The following is a 7,906-nucleotide window of genomic DNA, read 5'->3' on the forward strand; positions in this document are numbered from 1 at the left end:
TAACTGGAAAATTTAAATGCACTAGTAAATGAAAAAAAAAAAAAAATTCTATTAAAAAATTACGTAACACTTAAAGGCTGAAAATGACTTTTTAATATTTCATTTCAAAGTGACTACAAAATATGCAATAAATTTCGTAAACATCAATTCTGTGTTTTAAATCAATTAATGCTATCGTTCATTTGCATTTTTGTTTACTAAATTCATTTCATAAATTTAAATTTAGTAAAAAACTGTAGCAAACAGTTGTTTACTAAATAACACTTTAAATAAATTATTTGCTTTTCCGAAGGACATTTTCTTATGCCATGTAAATGAACGATAGCATTAATTGATTTAAAACATAGAACTCAGGTTTACAAAATTTATTGCATATTTTGTAGTCACTTTTAAATGAAATATTAAAAGTGATTTTCAGCCTTTTAGTGTTACGTAATTTTTGAATAGAAATTAATTTTTTTGCATTTAAATTTTCCAGTTATATATATTCCATATTGCTGTACATACCTAAAAGGTGGATATGTAAAAATTTGATATTAAATTAATTTTATCTTTTAATCATAATATGCAGAACATTTTTGCATAGATTTATATAAAAAATAAGAGATTAAAATAAGCACATTTTACGAAAAATGCAGTAAATAGGTAATTGGAGATTTATGCAAATTTTTTACCAAAAATGTGCACTTATACATAGTAAAGAGGAGAAGACAGACTAAATTTTTACCAAAGTCATTTGTATATGCAAAGAAAACATAGGGAAGATTTAGGTCAATTATTATCAAATATATAAGTTTTTATACCATAAAATACAAGGAATATCTACGTTAATTTCTATCTAAAGTACAATATAGTTAATTAACAAATTCAGTAAACGAATGTAGCACAAAAGAAAACATCATACGTTTAGATTATTTGAATGAGTGTGCTAAATTTTAAAATTGTTAAATATAGACCAGGAAATTGTATAAAACTTACCTTTTCCAATAGTTTACCAAGTTGACTTTGTTATTTTCCTTGAAGATGAATGTTTAATGTCACAAATATTTCATTCATATCTTCAGATTATACACAAATATATACATATTTATTTATTAAAATTCAGTTTACCCCAAACATGTTAAAGAAAATATTAATTTGCATGCAAGTTAATCGAGTAGCTTCTGTTTTAATTACACACATAATTATGATATGTAAAAATTTTACATTTATCAGTCAATCTTGCAATGTATGTAATGTATTGTAATCTATTATTGTTGTCTTTCTCAGTTTAAAATCTTATATTAGATCAGTACTCTAAAGTTAACCTCTACAAAAGAAATGCTTTATTGAGGTATTTTTAAAAAGTTCCCTTTTACAATGTAACTGTTAATTTCATAAATAAGTTCATAAAATTATGCAAATTCAAAATTACCTAAATATGTTCTTTATTTTATCTTATATACCAGATAAAATTTCAAAAAGTTAATTTGTTTAGGAATATTGAATTTTTTAATATTTATCTCATGTGACTTTTTCTATAACATTATAAATGTGCATGTTGATGTGGACATACCAATTATTTTTTTTTTTATCAAATAGCTTTATGGTATTAAATGATTTAAAAAGAGGCAACTGGACAAAAGAAAGCAATTAGAAGTTGGCTAATTTTTTTATTAATTTGTTGTCAAATGCTGTGCATTTTAGATTATGCTCATATGATGACAATGAGTTATTTAAATTATAAAATTATTATGAACATATCCCACATAAATTAACAAGTATAAAATTTCAAGTTGTTTGAAGTATTATGAACTGTAATACTTGCAAAAGAAATACACATGAAATTAATTTAAGAATTAGGTTTATTTTACAGGTATTCAAAAACTGCAATTACTGTTAAACAATAAAAACTAACATTAAATCTGAAGAGCATATTTTTTTCAATAATAAAATTCAACATAGACTTCATGCAGCTTCGCCATATTTGTTCTATAGTTCGCTGTTTTTAATATCCTGCTCGATTTTTGTAAAAGTGAATTCTTTGTCACCCAATGTTTTGAGAACAGCTCCTAAACAAGAAAGAAAAATTTGTAATAATTTCACACTTCAGATGTTTTCAGTTTTTAAATATAGTTGAAGTATTAAAAGATGCATATAAAATGCACTGAGTATTTCATATTTAAAAATTTACATTTTAGTAATTAAAAATTTAATTTTATACTATCACAGTAAGCTTCAATTATATACCTTACACAATGTCTATAATTTCAAGTAAAAAATACTTAAGATTTGTTTAGAACTGCAAGGTTGAAAAAGTCTTTAATGGCTATGTTTGTATTTAAGTACATGAGAAAAAAACTTAAATTTGTATTAATTATATTGCATTAGCCTTTTCAATTTTACTCCTACATATAGTAAAGAATATTCGCTTTCTTACAGATAACTTTTTCTTAAATAAAGAGTAAGCAGAAAACTAATCACAACACTATATACATATAACAGAATACTCCATAAACATATACATGTCATTAACATACGTATATGCATTAACAGGCTATTTTACACATTTCAATAAACCAGAAACCAATGCACAATCAAAAGTATTATCAGTAAATTCCTCCAAAATCAGAGCAAAAATCTTTAATTATGATAACAATGGCATATCAGTTTGCAATATAAAATATTTCAAGTCTACATTCATGTGCATTCTAAGCAAACAGAATGCTGAATAACAATAAAATTATAAATACCATAAAAAAGTTAAGAGCCACGTAGAATGATAGCAAGACTAAATGAAGTCTTCCTTCAAAAATCAATTTAAATTCAAAAATTTGCCTTCCTGTTTAACATCTCAAAATAGGGTTACTGCTTTCACTAACTAAATTTCCTGTCTTGGCAAAATAAAAATTGTCACTTTTGTTGCAGGAAATATTTGCTGCAAACTTTGTATGCAAATAATCCAGTGAAAAAATTTCAGTTGAATATTTTCTTTATTAAATAAATGAAAAATTGCCACATAATATTAATTTATGATCCACATGAAGCTTTTTACCTCTACCATATCATGCAGCTATTTTAAAATATATACTCTCATATAAAAGCCACAGAATTTTTTTACCAATATTAATGTAGTATAAATCATTAATAAATCTTCTAAAAACAGCCCCAAAATTTCTGAATTTGATACCCAAAACATAATTCTATGTAACTGTTAATGTATGCATTTGCTTGCACATACTTAAAATGAATTATACACACAAAAACTTAACATATTAACTTTAATAAATTCTTAATTAGCAGGATAACTCAATTAAGGCAAAATATGAAAGAAATCTACCTGATGGAATAGTTGTAAAAGATATATTTAAAAAAAGCTAATATTGTTTACCTTACACATGGCAGAAATTGAGTAAACTGAATGCAGCTGGATTATTTATTAGGAATAGAAGATCAAAGTACCAAAGTCACACTAGGGCTTTAACCATTTGGGTGCAAAGAAGCACCTCAATTTAAAAAAGAATAATTTAAAAAAGCTAATAGAATTTTATAACTTTTACAATCTAGTACAAATATTAGACACATAAACAACACTAAATGCCATTATTTACTTGCATATTTTCCTTCTTTGTGTACTTTACTCCTTAATTTTTCAGGATATGATTTAGAAACAGAGTTTTGGTAAAAATGTATACTGGTAAAAAAAATATTGCTGAAACTGATAAGTCCTTTGAATTATATACTATAGTGCAAAGAGGGATGGAATATGTGACTAAATATGATAAATCAGATTACAATAACATTAAACAAATAACATGAAAAACTGAAAAAAGAAATTTTATTTGAAATTATTTTTTAATTCATGGAAAGACAGACAGTATTTCCAACTTATTAAATTCAATTATATTTTACCTTCGTCAAACCAATATTGGTAAGAGAGTTGTATTTAAGCTCGGTGCTAAGCTAAAACTGCTTTCTTGCCTAATTTTATACTACTGAAAATACCGGTAATTGTCAAAGTTATTCATACTCAATACGTGTAAGATTATTAATGAGTTGCCAAACCTCAGTTAACCATCTAATATACTACATTCAACATTATTATTTTTCTTTTTGAATGTCAGGTTTTCATTATTTCTGCCAATATATCTGTAACAGGACATAAAGATTGAGTTAATGTAGAATAGAAAATTACCTTGCAAGTTAGCACCTTTACCTTAGTGGCAGTACTTCATTCTCTAGAAAAAACATTTTAAATTATTATACTTAAACAAAAAATTCATATTTGTTACAGCAAAACATCATTAACACAATAAACCAGAGTTGAATGTAAATCTAGTTTAACACCATTCTTGAAAACTAGTTTATTACTTTCAATTTAATTTTAAAATAATAAAAAATAAGGTACGTATTATGATGACTACCTAGATATCTCGCCTAAACTGGCAATCCTTGTAGGTTATACAGGTTAACCCTAACATAGGTTATAGAGGGCACTAAGATAGAGAGTATTAATCCCACACTAGGGACTCTTAACATTTGGTGGGAACAGTTTGAAAAGTGAAACAGATATTTATAGTGAACCAATACAAAACAAAAACATTAGTTCTTTAGGGACAAAGCCCCTTTGGACTAACAAATACGAGTAAATTAAAAGCTTTTAGCTATTTTTTCTTCTTGTAAAAAATAGACATACATAATATTTTTAGAAAATAACAGTACTTTAAGCATGCATTTTCCACATATTTAACACAATAATTCATTCTAGCTCTGTTGCAATACTAGCAAAGGTACTCCTCCGTTATTTAGGATGGGATTCAGAAATGTACAATGAAACCTCGAGATATGAGGAAAGTATGAGCAAAATACGAGCATTAATTTGAGTAACGAGCAATGAGCCAGGCTGTTGGTATGAGTGGTGCCATTTCCCTATCCGGCTCAACTCGGGGAATCCCCTCATCAGATCACTCAGTGTTCTTTTATATACGTGTTTGTGCACTTGCAAGTTAATTGTTTTGACATTTAACATGAAAATAATTATTTCAAGATGCCTCGCAAGAAGATTGTTGCCTCAGATAGTGCTGCAAAGAAAAATAAGAAGGCCATGGAAGTTGATATCAAGAAAGAAATCGTAGATAAACATAAGCATGGTGACGGAATTGGCGAAGACTTGCGGCCTTTCAACATCGAAAATCTATACTATTCTGAAGAAGGAAGAAATTAAGAAATCTGATGTAGCCAAGGAATTATCGTTGCTTCCAAGCACCATAAAAGTACTCCTAGATGCTGAGAAGCTGTTGTTGGTGTGGATTAATGAGAATGAGTTAAAATGTTGGTAACAAAGTTAAACTATTGTTATATTATTTACCAGTGTTATTTATTAGGAAAAATTGACTTGATATTAAAATGTTGATATTTTTTGGGGGGTGGAACAGGTTAACTGAATTTCCATTATTTTCAATGGGGAAGCTTGTTTCTAGATACGAGAAATTCACTATATCAGTTGAATGCTGGAACGAATTAAACTCGCATCTCGGGGTTCCACTGTAGATATGCAAGCATGTATATATGCATGTATGCGCATATATGTGTATAAGTATACACATACATACATAAAGAATATACACATGCACACACGAGCACCTACATTTAAAAATGCATGCATATAAACACACATTTCTGAATCTCCTGATAGCAGAAGAATACCTACATGAATCATAGGATTTACATTATTCAGTTTCATTAGAATTCTTAAATGCAGAGGATTTACATTAATCAGTTTTATTAGAATTCTTAAATGCAGAGGATTTACATTAATCAGTTTTATTAGAATTCTTAAATGAAATCTTCACTATCCGAAAATTCAGTTTCATTTCCAGCTGAAACTATATCATGACAATCTCATTTATATTATTTCCCTCTAACAACTTAACATTTTGAAAACCTTTTCTATTTCATGGAAAACAAATGCTACATTAAACATACATTTTCTAAATCTGAAAATTTTAAGTTAGCTTAGAAGTAATCATTCTTAAAAAAGTTTGATTTATGCAGATGTTAGATCAATAAAATTACTTTCCTGTGAAAAAGTAATATGGCATTGAACAACACGATTTTACACATCAAGATATACTGAGTGAAAATTCCTGAAATGTTTTATTTCTTGGTATCTCTGCAAGAATTGTATAAATAAGTCTACCTCCCTTTTATAAAAAAAAATGTTTAGCAAATACTATGAAGAAAATTGGTTACATTATTTACAGTTCATAATTAATAGAAAATAAATCATTTCTAATCTTATCAGAATTTATTTTTATCACATTCATAAACAGTACTAATTTAAACAAACATACCATTATGATTTCAATAACTATGAAATAGAAAATCCAAATCTGCATCTTTGATGGTCTAGTAGATTGGACGTCTTGTTTACTACAATTCAGCAGGGTGCCGACTCCCCAGACTGTAATATATATATATATAATTAATTTACAAGGGAAAAAGCAACAAAAATATAAACAATTTCTTGGTTTTATATAAGCATTTCTGCACATCTACAATTTAAATTTTTTTAACTATCTAGTTATATCAAAATACATGATTTAGTAAAATATAATTCAAATAATTTAAAGTATTTTAGATCAAATACTAATTTTTCAATAAATTTTTTCATGCAAGTCTAATAATCAACATAACTATCAAGTTTTGACTTCGAAAATTATGTTTAGAGAAACTTGAAGCTGCAGTAAATAGTAATAAATTTATTCAAAACTGAAAGTAAAGCATTCTTACTTTATTTTCTTTCTTTAACTATGGCAGATCTTTTAAAACAACAAAATCAAACAAACAAAAAAAGAAATGCATTCATGAAAGGACTTAGGACTTACTTATTATTCATGAAAGGATATATTTCAGTAATTACAAGTGCATAAAAATTCAGTATATATATAAAAAAAATGAACACAGATTTGGAACAAAGTACCTGTGTTTCTATGGCATAAAGTTTCCTTTTTTAATAGCACAATATCTTTGAGTTAAAGATTATATATTAAAGCAAATTTATAAAACTAAATTCAAAAATAAGAAATTAATTATTTTTAGGGAAAACACTAAGCAAATAAAAAATTTTGAATTTCATAAATAAATGAAAGTTACATGCTTTATTTTTTGGCATAAGGTAGATAACATTTCCATAACAGATTTCTGAACAATTAGTCATGTTAATATTGCCTTTCTTTTTCCATTAAAAGCTATTTCCTGCTTAATTAGTACGTAGTAAATATTAAAACGTTTGAGTAAAAATAATATAACTATAAAAAGGTGAGACACATACAAAAAGGAGTGACACAAACAGTAAGAAACAGACTAGTGCAAAATTTAACAGTACCAAATCCTGAAAATGAATCATTAGGCACGTACACAAAAGAACAACACATGGAAAATCACATTTCCTACACAGACGCTATTTATAAAATTTTATATAGGTGAAAAAAAGTACGAGTATTAAACACTGAAAATATAAAATATTCACTTACTTTCTTCAAATAATTAGTAACTTCGATGGATTCAGTCACAAACGCCAATCCACGAACAAACAGTATTCTTTGCGACTTTACCATTCTTTTCGACCGCCATTGCTGAGTAGAGCTGGAGCAAACCGCATGTATTCGTTACTGAGTAACGGGTACATCGGTTGACTTGAAGTACCGATTCGGTACTCACAAATTCATTTCGTTACTCGCATCTGTTCGTTACTCGCATCTGTCGTACGATGCGGTTTGTTCGAGTACGAACGATGCGGTTGCTATACGAATACGAATGATGCGATTTCTATGCGAATGCGAATGATGCGGTTTCTATGCGAATGCGAATGATGCGGTTGCGTTACAATGTGCTCATATTTTTCATAGATAATTTTGAATTTTTT

The 7,906-nt window shown here is 27.3% G+C and overlaps 1 long non-coding RNA gene across 1 annotated transcript; it reads right to left on the reverse strand.

The window, feature by feature from the left end:
• Positions 1-1,826: 1,826 nt before the first annotated feature.
• LOC146996910 (uncharacterized) lies at positions 1,827-7,668 on the reverse strand. Its single transcript, XR_015041783.1, has 4 exons — positions 7,515-7,668; positions 6,333-6,442; positions 4,175-4,217; positions 1,827-2,051 (listed from the first exon to the last, which is right to left on the reverse strand). It is a non-coding gene; the product is annotated as an uncharacterized LOC146996910 (long non-coding RNA).
• Positions 7,669-7,906: the final 238 nt, after the last annotated feature.

This window comes from Stegodyphus dumicola, chromosome 6, assembly GCF_044657685.1.
Source record: "Stegodyphus dumicola isolate Sdum_Otavi_A_Nest chromosome 6, ASM4465768v1".
Lineage (NCBI taxonomy): Eukaryota > Metazoa > Arthropoda > Arachnida > Araneae > Eresidae > Stegodyphus > Stegodyphus dumicola.